Here is a 14,190-nt window from a genome sequence, read left to right on the forward strand (position 1 = left end):
CCCGTTGTGGATCGTAGGCCGCTGCATTGCCACCTGGCTCATAGTTGCATGGAACAGGCCCTGTCCCATACTGGTCTGCTCTGTCATATGGGTCACTGTTTCCTCTTTGTCTTTGTTTCCATTTACGGCTCCTGATACTCCTATGTGACTGATGATTTTGTTGTCGCTGTTCTCCCTGTGGCTGGTGCAGGTTCTCATAGAACATCAGCTGTGCTGCCTCCAGTTTCTTCTTTTTCATGAAGTCCTGTGAGAGTGTGTTCCTCTCAGCATGCAATGCGTGACCCCACACCTCAGTCAAAGGTCGGGTTTCCCAGCCAATACAAGAAGTCATAACACACTTGTAGATAGCAGGGAGCAAGCCATTGATCAAGGACGCTTTTAACAAGTCATTGAAAGTGGGGTTGTCTAGTGGCACACCACAGTGCTTCTGAAAACAGTTCTCCAGTCTATTCCTGTAGGTGTCACAGGTTTCATCAGGCCATTGCTTAGTGCTGTGAATTTTTGGCCAATCAGTGGGTACTGGAAATGCTGCTTTGATGCTGTCAAAAAGACCACCGTGATTCAGCAGCTGTCCAGTGACAATGTGATTTTGTGCTCCATTCACATCAAAATGTTCCCTGAGATGTAGCCATTTTAATCCAAAGACTTTGCGAAATACAGATTCGAGCATTCTTGCCGATGGCTCATACATCTCAATCAAGTCTAACACAGCTGCACACCAGCGCTCCACGTTGACTTTGTGGTCTGGAAGGTCCTTCATGATGTCTTTCAGTTCATCAGGTGTCCAGCGTCGCTGCACATGTACTGTTGAAGAATATGTGTCTATTTCTGAGTGCTGTGCCCCAGTCCCCCGATGAGGATGAGGTTCTGGATATGGAATGAATGGAAATAGCTTCCTTGGACAAAGTGTCGCTGTGACAACTGCTCCCCCCTGTCCTTGATTGTTTTTGAGGGGTTCAGGTTGTTCATGGTTGTTGCTGTTGTCTGCGGGCTGTTCCTTGGGTGTAGTAACAGTCAGTTGTGTGTCTCCGCTGTGGTTTGGCTCCTTCTGCCTCATATTGTTGTAGTCATCAGGTGTAGTGTTGGCTTGTAGATCTGCTAATTTCACCACAAATCTGTCAAGTTGCTCTCGCAATAGCATCACTTCTTTCTGTTGGTTGTTGAGTTGTTGTTGCATATTTCTGTCAAGTTGTTCTTGCAGGTCATTGATTTGTCGCTCCACAAGTTGTTCTCGCAATAGCGTCATTTCTTTCTGTTGCTCCTTGAGTTCTCGCAGTAACGTCACTTCTTTCAGTGACTGGGATCTCCCAAGAGCTTATCAAATCCACAGGCTACTAGTAGGGAGACTACTTCCTGCCCTGAGAGTCGCAATCGAGGAGGACGCACGGCTTCACGCTGGTCCCCAAGGAGGACGACGACGAAGCAAGTACGTCCCATCACTGATGGGATGAGGAGAGTGTGGGAATTTGCCACGGGAGATGACCTCGAGAGGCGACGGCCGTTTGTGGCTACAGTGGAATCAGTGCTGCTGTAGCAGCCGTGGGGCCGAGACATGGACAGCTCACAGCAGGAAAAGGCCCCGGGATGGCTGCTTGATGCCACATCTCTACGAGGGGGACGAGGGGCACTGCATCTATACGAGGGGGGACGAGGGGTACTGCATCTATACGAGGGGGGACGAGGGGCACTGCATCTATACGAGGGGGGACGAGGGGCACTGCATCTATACGAGGGGGGACGAGGGGCACTGCATCTATACGAGGGGGGACGAGGGGCACTGCATCTATACGAGGGGGGACGAGGGGCACTGCATCTATACGAGGGGGGACGAGGGGCACTGCATCTATACGAGGGGGGACGAGGGGCACTGCATTGGGCACGCAGAGGCTGGTGGAGAGCAAACTGACACTGTGGGAGATCCAGGTGTTGATTTTTCGTTGACTATAAAATTATGACGAAAAATGTTCATCGTCTACCCATTTTCACTGACGAAAACAAAATAAAAACGAAATAAAAACTATAAGCTATGATGAAACTATGACTAATTATACTGACAATTTTGTCAACAAATAAAAACTAGCTTGTAGAGCTGCTATTTTCAATAGTTTGGGTCCTGGGGAAGCATCAAATGTTTCTTTTGGGTCACGGGCTAAAAAGTGCCCTAGAGACATGCATGGCCATGGAACTCTGACCTCCTCCCCATCACTCCTTTCTTCCTTCCTTCTCATCCCTCTTTCCTTTCCATCGCTCCCTTCACATCCTTCCTTTCCTGTGCTTGATTATGATTCCAACAGTCTCCTGCACTGCATCCTCCTAAGGCACTGGCGACAATAGGGCCCTATTCTTCTTTGCCTTTTTTAGGGCCCTAAACTTCTTTGCCTTTTTTCTTGCTCACAATGTGTCGATGTAGCTCGACTAGTTGAACAATTTGAACAAAAGGCAAAGACGTTTATGGATAACTAAGAGGCACTGGCGAAAATAGGGCCCGGCATTGGTTCCCAAACTTTTTCACGTCAAGGACCCCCAAATTGACACTAATTAGCCTGCGGACCCCCATTTGAAAATATATGCCTGCAGGGACCCCTCCATAAGAGAAGATTTTTACGGCTCTAGCAGTGATTCTCAACCATTTTAAATTCAAGGACCCTCAGTCTGACATGCATTAGTCTACGGACCCCCATTTAATGGCATTTCTATCTCTGAGACCCCAATTTGTATTGTAAAATCACTGTTAATTTAACTCTGACAGTGTACAAATGGAACCCACACTCTCAGAGTTACAGACCCATAAGGGTCCAGTTGGTTCCAAACTATCATTTAGTTGAGGACCCCCTGGAACTCCCTCAAGGACCCCTGGTCGTCCCGTGCCCCACATTGTATCATTTAGTTGAGGACCCCCTGGAACTCCCTCAAGGACCCCTGGTCGTCCCGTGCCCCACTTTGGGAACCACTGCCTTAAAGAACTGAACGTACGTTGACCACCGTTACCAACTACACCCAAACGTCTTCGCCCAAAAACGGACACACTGCGAGTTTGTTGTCGATCTGCCCAGAACATGGACCGGGCCGGATGCATGGGGTTCAAGTGGTTAAATCAGGTGGAGCGCATCACTCTAGTCAGACGGCGGTCAGCGGTCACTGTGTGGTCAAGGCAAACGTGGCAGCGTGAGAGCAGCCGTCATAAAACCAACCACTGGACGTGAGAGGCTACCACTACCTGGTCTACCGCTGCTCTACGGAAAGCAGCACTTAAAGAGAGCATCCATATGGCAGGCTATTGTACAGGGTGTTTGTGTTGGTGTTTGTATATACAGGGTGTGTGTGTGTGTGTACAGCACTGCCGCGCAGTGGAGGCCCCACTGCGCCCCGTTTCAAGACCAAATATGAGGCCCCCCAAAATATACCTATTACTCAGCCATTACTCTAGTTATTATGCAGCAACAACACCTCTCCTCATCCTGTCGTCCCTTCACAAATAAAGTGTCTCCCCTTTAGCTCCCAATGCCGCACATTTTACCCAGGTTAACAACAGGAAATAGGTGTTAACTTAACATTGTGGGAGAGAGCAAGGCAGCGAGTGAGATAGAGGGCCAAGGGTGGCGGGGGTTGGTTGACTGACCCCCGACAGTCAGTCGGAGCTTGGAGGCCCCACTGAGGGTGGAGGCCCGTTTCGAAAAGAAACTGGAAAAGGCCTCTTTGTTGTTCATCATTGACTGTGCTTCTGTGAGTAAATGTACTTATACTGTATATAGTTACAGTGAGTCAGAGTCGTGCGCCTTTAAATCCATCCATGAGTACACACACACACACACACACACACACACACACACACACACACACACACACACACACACACACACACACACACACACACACACACACACACACACACACACACACACACACACACACAATGAAAATGAATGCATGCATGCATAGAACACCTAATTATGTTGCCTGTCTCCCGGTTATTGTTCATGCCTGGACTCACCGAGGTTCCACGGTGAAAACCTCCAACAGGCCAGAGAAGTGTGCTATTGTAACTATAGTCAACCAACTCCACTGTAAAAACAATGTTTGCTTTAATGCCTTGCCAAAAAGCCCCCCGGGGGTTTACTGAGCCTCCATTCCAACACAATGTCTGTCTGTCTGTCTGTCTGTCTGTCTGTCTGTCTGTCTGTCTGTCTGTCTGTCTGTCTGTCTGTCTGTCTGTCTGTCTGTCTGTCTGTGCGCATGTGTGTTTGCGTGCTTTGGTTGAATCCGTGGAGGACAATTCTCCTTGTTCTCACCATATGAATGGTTGTCATGGTGGATATACGGTTAAAAGGTATTCTGCTTACAAAGATTTAGGCTGCGGTTAGGAACAGTTTGATGTCCTCACAAGTATAGGAGTACTATAGTAGGGTGGGTGTGTGCGTGTGTGCGTGTGCGTGTGCGTGTGTGTGTGTGTGTGTGTGTGTGTGTGTGTGTGTGAGAGAGTGCATACAGCTCACGAGGCGTAGCAATGAGACACGTTTAGTACTTTTACTTTGGTACTGCTGGAAGTACATTTCCATTTTTTATACTTTGATACTTTTACTAAAGTAACATTTTGACTGAAGTCCCATTTTGAAAACCGACCGTCTACTGGTAACACACTTGTATTGGAGTAACGTGTTGGCCCCTCCCCCTCCTCTGTTCTTTTACGAGCAACTTGTTGCTGCATGATGCAGACTGCAGCGTCTCTCTGTTTGGATACGTTACCATGACAACCACTGAGGCCCACACTGTCCACGGCCAGGGTGAAACGAGATAGACAGAGGAGAGAGAGAGAGAGAGAGACAGAGAGAGAGAGAGAGACAGAGAGACAGAGAGAGAGAGAGATAGAGAGACAGAGAGAGAGAGAGAGAGAGAGAGAGAGAGAGAGAGAGAGAGAGAGAGCGCAGGCAAAAGAAAGAAAGAAAGAAAGAAAGAAAGATAAAATGAATGAGAAAAAAAAGTTGTGTGTGTGTGTGTGTGTGTGTGACAGGGGGGCAGGTTGGCTCTTTAGCATGTCAAAGCATCTGGCCTGCATTACGATGTGAGAGACTGGGTCAGCCGAGGCCCAGAGATGTGATTCTCTCTCTCTCTCTCCATTTATTTTATTTGGACACTGACACAATACACATACACCCCCCCGCACGCACGCACGCACGCACGCACGCACGCACACACGCACGCACGCACGCACACACGCACACACGCACACACACACACACACACACACACACACACACAGGCCCCCCCCCCATGGCCCTCTGGGGAAGAGGTTGTTCCTCGGCCCATGAGTGTGACAGAGTGTGGACGGATGGATAGACGGACAGACGGAAGCAAAACCTTAATCCCTCGCCAAACATCGGTCGTCCTGGCCTGGTAGTGATAATTAAAAATCACACCCGTGTGAAGTGAGTGGTGCAACTCTGTGTGGGGGTTCCCGGGGAGGGGGGGAGGGGGAGTTCCAGACCCACAGGAACGCACCCAGGGTACCGGTCCGGTTCCGGCGTGCCGCCCTGCGTCCGAAAAGGTTGACAAATGACAGAGTTACCGTGTGGGGGTCCCTGTACTGTACTGTACTGTACTGTACTGTACTGGCACACCCGAAGGCATCATATATACAGATAATACGTGCGTGTGTGTTTGTGTGTGCGTTAGGTTGCGCACAGGTGGTGAAAAACAACCATGCTGTTTTCGTGCTCATACCCAGACACCCACCCAGCCATCCACCCACCCACCCACACACATAGCTCCGTAAGGGAGTGGTTGCACCACTCAAAAATAATTAAAAAAAAAGGTGATATTTACTCACTCGCATCCCATAAAAAATATTTTTTTGGGAAACAAATAATTAGAAAGAAGAAAAAAAAGGCAGGTCACAACACTTTTTTTTGTTGTTTTTCTTCTTTGTAATTATTTGTTTGGTCCAAAATATTGTGTTTGTTGTCATGATTCGAGTTGGCTTCGTACGACGCTTAAAAGGTCTTTAAATAAATATTTTTTGAAATGTCTATGGGAATTCATTGGGAATTATTTCCTGGGCCTGGCGTCGTCATGAAAGGGGGCGGGACTGCGATGCTCTATTAGCGGTGGAGGAACAGTCCTAGTACGGAGGCTGATATTAGAGGTGGAGGAACAGTCCTACGGAGGCTGAGAACAGAGCAGAGGGGTTCACCAGAGGTAACGGTATACGTATGAGGAGAGACAATGCTTGCCGTCTGCTCTCCAAAAACTTTGAATCCAGTATTTTTTTTCTCCAGGACATTTTTCCGACCACTAATGGTTATCCAGTGGCAGTCGGCGGTCAGACAGGCAGACGTTGGGGAGAACGGCAGGAATGCCGTCGGGCTGACGAGGAAGAAGATGAACTCAGTGGACGGTCCGTCGAGATTCGGACGCGCAGCAATGCAACGTGATGCACCCATGTTGTGACATAAACGCCATGTTGTGCATTAATATAGAAAAGTGTGATGCATCGTGGAATTTAATCGAATCGTTACGGTCTGGTGAATCATAATCAGAGATTGAATTGTGAGGCAGTGCCAATGCACGCACGCGCACGCACGCACGCACGCACGCACGCACGCACGCACGCACGCACGCACAAAATTGGTCCGTGACCCACAATATTTGGGCCGAACAAATAATTAGAAAGAAGAAAAAAGGGCCGGGTACAACACTTTTTTGTTGTTTTTCTTCTTTGTTTTCTCTCTGCTTTCGGGCTACAGTATATTACACACACACACACACACACACACACACACACACACACACACACACACACACACACACACACACACACACACACACACACACACACACACACACACACACACACACACACACACACACACACACGCACACGCACACGCGCACACGCACACACGCACACACATACCAATTCTTATCATGGGTTGTGACTCCAGTCAAATAAATAAAAAAGTCAACATTACTTGATAAAGTAAAGTAAATAAAGCTGTATACTAACCACTGGAAACCCTATGTCTGCAAGGTGAACCAGTCAGTACACAGCACATACACACACAGCCGAGTGCACACAATCTATGTAAAGCGCCCAATCTATCATGTAAAGCGCCTTGGATAAAGGCGCTATATAAATGCACCATTTACAGGGCTCCAGAGGGGCACAATGACATGAACTGCCACAATGGTTCCGTGTTATATTTTAGGAAGGCATAAAATAGTGTGGGGGGAAAAAAACCCAGAGGTGGTCCAAAGTAAACTAAAGAAAGCACACATGGAATGATATTGTTCTAAGCGGCTCATTGTCCACAGGCTGGTGAAACCATGGAGGACCATAAATGACTCCACAGTTTCTCCCTCCCTCCAAAAACAAGCCGTCCTTCCTAGCACCCCCCCCCCCCCCCCCCCCCTGCCGTTCGTTCTGGGTGGAAGGACAGTGACGTTCCTCCATTGTTCCACTGAGTCCTGCACAGACAAAAGCTCCTGGAATCTCCCTCCTCTGACTCCCTCTCTGACACTGGTGGAAAGTAACTAAGTAAATTTACTTAAAAAAAGGGGGCCACTTCACCCCTTTTGCAACCAGATCTTATTTGAATGATGTTTTGGGAGACAAGAAACACTTTGCTGGATTTTTTTTAATGTGGGTAATAAATATGTGTTTTTAGATATTTTAGTATTTCAAAGTGTCTGTGGTGCCATCATGGACATGACAATGGTCTCACTGCTGCTGCTAGATTACTACAATGACCATAATGCTTTGTTGCACTCACCCCACCTTGTGGAGAGGGAGAGGCCTGTCTTACTGAGACAACGTGTATAGTCCAGGAAGCAGCACCACCACAGGGAGTGCAGTGCCCGGCCTCGAGTCGGTGGGATATTACACCGTTGTCAAAGAACCAGCACCAGCGCCTCTGCCCGGGCTCTGGACAGGGCCCTCCCTACCCGGGCTCTGGACAGGGCCCCTCCCTACCCGGGCTCTGGACAGGGCCCCTCCCTACCCGGGCTCTGGACAGGGCCCCTCCCTACCCGGGCTCTGGACAGGGCCCCTCCCTACCCGGGCTCTGGACAGGGTCCCTCCATACCCAGGCTCTGGACAGGGCCCCTCCCTACCCAGGCTCTGAACAGGGCCCCTCCCTACCCAGGCTCTGAACAGGGCCCCTCCATACCCGGGCTCTGGACAGGGCCCCTCCCTACCCAGGCTCTGGACAGGGCCCCTCCCTACCCGGGCTCTGGACAGGGCCCCTCCATACCCGGGCTCTGGACAGGGCCCCTCCCTACCCGGGCTCTGGACAGGGCCCCTCCCTACCCGTGCTCTGGACAGGGCCCCTCCCTACCCAGGCTCTGGACAGGGTCCCTCCATACCCAGGCTCTGGACAGGGCCCCTCCATACCCAGGCTCTGGACAGGGCCCCTCCCTACCCAGGCTCTGGACAGGGCCCCTCCATACCCAGGCTCTGGACAGGGCCCCTCCCTACCCAGGCTCTGGACAGGGCCCCTCCCTACCCAGGCTCTGGACAGGGCCCCTCCATACCCGGGCTCTGGACAGGGCCCCTCCATACCCAGGCTCTGGACAGAGCCCCTCCCTACCCGGGCTCTGGACAGGGCCCCTCCCTACCCGGGCTCTGAACAGGGCCCCTCCATACCCGGGCTCTGGACAGGGCCCCTCCCTACCCAGGCTCTGGACAGGGCCCCTCCCTACCCGGGCTCTGGACAGGGCCCCTCCCTACCCGGGCTCTGGACAGGGCCCCTCCCTACCCGGGCTCTGGACAGGGCCCCTCCCTACCCGTGCTCTGGACAGGGCCCCTCCCTACCCAGGCTCTGGACAGGGTCCCTCCATACCCAGGCTCTGGACAGGGCCCCTCCATACCCAGGCTCTGGACAGGGCCCCTCCCTACCCAGGCTCTGGACAGGGCCCCTCCATACCCAGGCTCTGGACAGGGCCCCTCCCTACCCAGGCTCTGGAAAGGGCCCCTCCCTACCCAGGCTCTGGACAGGGCCCCTCCATACCCGGGCTCTGGACAGGGCCCCTCCATACCCAGGCTCTGGACAGGGCCCCTCCATACCCAGGCTCTGGATCCCAAATTAGCCAATTGATCACACCTGATCACCCCTAGATCTCCATGTACAGTATGGAGCTGGCCTGTTCTGACATCACAATGATGACAATATCAATGTTCTGATAGACTCTATATTTTATGCCCATATAGGGGCATAAAAGGGACATAATAACTGGGAGGGGTATTCATTTTCAACTTGCATCGTTCCAAGTAGGCCAGTGCTCTAGTTTCTGTAATTCCACTAAATCTGGTCCTCACAAGTATAGTAACACACACGCGGGTATGAATGGTAGCCGGGAAAATGAGTTGCACAGCAGTGGTTACATAAGCTCTGACAGCTCATTTGGACTGTGATGCCAACCTCCATGTAGAATTCACTAGGAATTCACAACTCACAAAACGTCTGACATGGCAGAGTGCGCATGCACGGCACACACACGCACACACCCACTCAGCAGACGTGCTCTGTCTGTCCATACTGCACGCTTAATTGCCACTGGGTGAGAGACAGAGAGAGAGAGAGAGAGAGAGAGAGAGAGAGAGAGAGAGAGGTAAAACACACTATCAGCACAGTGAGGAAGAGGAGCAAGCCCTAGCATTTAACCACAGTGTCTGTCTGTCTGTCTGTCTGTCTGTCTGTCTGTCTGCCTGCCTGCCTGCCTCTCCATAGGTTTTGCCTTAAGTCATCCTAAGGGCCGTTCACACCTCTTCTGTGTGTCTCACGGCTCACAATACATTTCCAATGGGAGTCACGTGGTTTGATGACACAACCTTGTTGCATGGCCCTCCCCCCCACCCCATGCAACAAGGTTGTGTCATCAAACCGCGTGACTCCTCCCATTGGAAATGCATTGCGAGCCGTGCGAGACAGAGAAAGAGACATGGGGACACACCGAGGAGACAGGACACACCGAGGAGACAGGACACACCGAGGAGACAGGACACACCGAGGAGACGGCTGTGTCTCAGGTGTGAACGGCCCCAGAGATCCTGTTAGTGTAACTCAGAGGTTAAACATGGATCAATGTTGAACACTAATGATCTTGACAGTGTGGTATGAACTTTAACCTCTAGTCTATGGCGTCAGCAGGCTAACAGCGGGGGATATTGAGAAGGTGTGTGTGTGTGTGTGTGCGTGTGTGACAGTGTGTGTCCTCGACTGAAGCTCAGAGGAGGTATCACAGCAGTGAACCCCCCCACCCTTGATCTCTATTCTCTGTGACCCTTCCATTACCTCCAGCGCGAGCGCACACACACACACACACACACACACACACACACACACACACACACACACACACACACACACACACACACACACACACACACACACACACACACACACACACACACACACACACACACACACACACACACACACACACACACACACACACACACACACAGCATGGAAAGGGTTACGTAGGGGACCATGTGACACACGTTTACCTCATATCATGTGTTTTGTTCCAGTGGATGAGGTAACCCCCATCCCCTCTCTCTCTCTCCCTTCTTCACTGTCGGCCTCTCTCTCTCTCTAACTCTTAGTCTCTCTTCCTCTCTGTCATTATAGGTGGACATTCAGTGAGGTCGTAGATCAGCCATATTTTCAGGACTTGATGTACAACAGAGAATATCTAGGGTTTAAATTATATGTGGACATCTGTGTCAAACAGCTGTACAAAGGTGTGTGTGTGTGTGTGTGTGTGTGTGTGTGTGTGTGTGTGTGTGTGTGTGTGTGCGTGTGTGTGTGTGTGTGTGTGGGCCCACTTAATTATAGCCTCCCCGCGGTGTGAAGTCTTTCACACGCACACACACAACCTTGACACGCGAGCAACACACACACACTAGTGGCGGCGACAGGAAGGCCTGGACGTAACACCACAGGTCTACAAACAGATGTGCTGACACATCATTCTCTCTCTCACACACACACACACACATACACACACACAAGTGACACATCAGTCACAGACATAACAAACAAAAGACGATGAGAAAGCAGCGATGGAGGAACTACTCGCATGCTTTACCTAATTAAAAGTATCAACGCCACAATTTAGAGTTACAGTCTATACTTGTAGAGTTACAAGTATTGTGAGTAATGATCGTAATGATACTCAGCTACTCTCCACCACTGCAATGGATGATGGGAAACTACAGCATAATGTATGTGACCCAAGGCCACATCTCAAGGAGAAGAATCGACTAGCGTGCCTGGAGGGGGCGGGGCTAAGACTGTGGCTTTGGGAGGTTGTTTTGTTGTGGATAAAAGTTCTAAACGTAAATTACAGAATGATAAAAAATACGTCCGCTCAAAGAGGACAAAGAGGCACTGGCGTCAGTTCATATGTAAGGCCACTTACTAGTTGTCTGTGTGGGTCAGCTATTTATCTGTATGTGTGTTAATTGTAGATGTGTGTGGCGGGGGGGGGGGGGGGGGGATACGGTGGCACAGTCGGTCGTGCTGTCGCCTCACAGCTAGAAGGTCCTGGGTTCGATTACCGCTGGGGGCGTGTTCCCTCCTCCACGTCATCAGTGCCATGCATACCCGAGGCGAAAGGACCTTTCTGTGTGGAGTTTGCATGTTCTCCCCGGGTACCCTCACAAAAAAACATGCAGTAATCCTGGTCTCTAAACTACGGTACCTCCCCCTGGCCTGATGGAGGGGAAATGAACTGGTTGGAATAACGTGTTCCTTCCACAAGCTACATCCAATCAGGGAAACTCTCCCCTGCCAGGTGAAAAGAAGCAGCTCTACTCCTCATGCATAGAAAGAGGCATGATGTCAGTCCGCTGCCCCCACCAGGTTGGCAGAGGAAGCGTAGCGCCCAGGATTAAATTAGATCATTGACACTGGGTGAAAAAATGGGTTGCACAATCGTGGGATAAAAATTTTTTTTAAAAAAGATTGTAGGCCTAGATGTGTGTGTGTGTGCGCGTGCGTGCATGATTGCTTGCGTGTGTGCGTGCAATGTCAACAGCACTGGGCCAACCTCAATGCTCTTTTTGAGACAGTTTCTATCAATCAGGTCGGGATGTACGTTGGTCACACTTCTAGAATGAGACATCATTGGCAGGCTCTGTACTGCAACGTCACGTGAAAAAAAGGGTCACATTTCGACACATAGTTTTTTAAGAGATGAATCCATATGCTGTCTCAGGTTCTGTGTGTGCGTGCATGCGTGCGTGCGTGCATGGTAGAAGACAGACACTAGGCAGATTGAATGACCCAGACCCCTCACCCCGGCCAACTGTCTAGCTTTTTGGGAGATGAGATTTCAGATCAATCAATACGCGAACCAAGCTGTAACGAGCAGATTACCAAGAGCATTAGATTAGCAACGCCCTCACTGTCAGAGAGCACAGTTCACCCATTCGGGACGTGAACCCCATTTTGTGTTTTAAGCATGATGTTATACTTTAGCTATTGAAAAATAGCGAAAATGTGGCAACATAATGGAACAACATATTTTCAGATCGGGGGCCATAAATACATATCATTCTGGGGTCCTCGGCATGAAATAGTTTGAGAACCGCTGATACAGAGATTCAGAAAAGGCTTTTTTTTTTCAACTTTTGACCTCAGGTCATAATGGATTAACGACAGTCTAACAACATTAGCAAACTGACGTGTCCACTTAACCCGTTACAACATGCAGGAAAGCATCCGTGTCATTTTAGATTTCAGCGTTGGCTAACTTGGCTATTCAAAAATAGCACTAAAGCTCACAGAACGTCACCATCTGCTGTTTTTGAAAAAAATTTGAACAATTTGAATCTATACTGATTTAGAAGGCATTTGTAGAATCGCCCTCAGGTCTAAATGACCCTACATACTGTACTTGTACTGTACATCTGCTATTTCCACAGAAGAACCGTAGAATATTATGGACCCTAGAGTTGAAGTGAAAAGACATATATAATATTGCACCCAGCTCTTCAGGTATACGGGTAAGCTCAAGTTAAAAAACAAATGTCACAAGATGCCGTGAATGATAACACAATATTAACAACAACAAAGTAACAGGAAAATAAATGAACAAAAATTTACACCTACAGTTTACAACAACAACATTAGCAGCAAACTGTTTCCTAGTCAACCAGCTGCCTTCCATACGTTGTGCCAACAGGCTTGCAGAGCTCAGTAGTGCGTGCGTGCGTGCGTGCGTGCGTGCGTGCGTGCGTGTGTGCGTGCGTGCTATGTGTGACAGAGCCACCGACAACCAGTTCCTTCATAGTATCACAACCTTATTATAGCCGCTGCTCGAGTGCGATTGACTTTGGCCGGACTCGACTGACTGTTGCTAACTTTAGAATACAAGCATGGCCTACGTACGCGCCACATTCCTCAAGTACTTTTCCTATCCTTTAAGAGCCTGTGTTTCCGTCTGAATAGCAGGCTGTCCCAGACTCTCTGCCTGCCTGCCTGTCACACCTTCCATTAATGGCATTTCAATGACTGACTGACTGCCAGCCTCCCAAAGACACGCTCTCTCATGCGCTCTAGTTTCCCACACAGTTGGGTCAGGAGGAGCCAATTGTGCGTCGCGGATCAATTTCCGTGGGTCACCACCAGTGAACATCCTTTCATAAAGTTTGTCATTCATCATTATTATTATTTTAATAATATTTTCTAAGTATTTCCCCCCACACGTTTGCATGACTTGAAACCACATTGAATCACTGCTCCCAGGAAACTTTTATTGAAGAGGTACCTCTTCAATAAAAGTGATTCAGTGTGCGGACAACCCTCCTTTCGCATTATACGCATTAATTGTTCAGCCCCTGTAGAGGGTTATTTTTAGATGTCATTTGGATCCTATCTTGAAATCACATTGAAAGATTTTTCAAAAAGAATTTCATGAATAAAATAAAATATAATCAACATCAAGTCCCTAAATTAGAAAACAAATGTTTAGGAAGTTTTTTTTGGGGGGGAAAACATCTCATTTCTCTCTTGGACCGTGAGCTACAAAGCTTGGGAACCACAGCTCTGGTGCCTCCCTCAAGGTTCCATGATGGCCAACGGTGTACTCATCTACACACAGGCCAGAATGCAGAGACAATAACAAGAACACCAACGGAGCTTTGAAATATGAAATATGAACACTGAACTCCTATTACTTAACACACTT

The 14,190-nt window shown here is 49.4% G+C and overlaps 1 protein-coding gene across 2 annotated transcripts in view; it reads right to left on the reverse strand.

The window, feature by feature from the left end:
* LOC306930530 (leucine zipper putative tumor suppressor 2 homolog) overlaps window positions 1-14,190 on the reverse strand; it is a 96,004-nt gene that overhangs the window by 27,204 nt on the left and 54,610 nt on the right. The window lies entirely within an intron of this gene.

Source organism: Electrona antarctica (genome assembly GCF_951216825.1).
Source record: "Electrona antarctica genome assembly, chromosome: 10".
Classification (NCBI taxonomy): domain Eukaryota; kingdom Metazoa; phylum Chordata; class Actinopteri; order Myctophiformes; family Myctophidae; genus Electrona; species Electrona antarctica.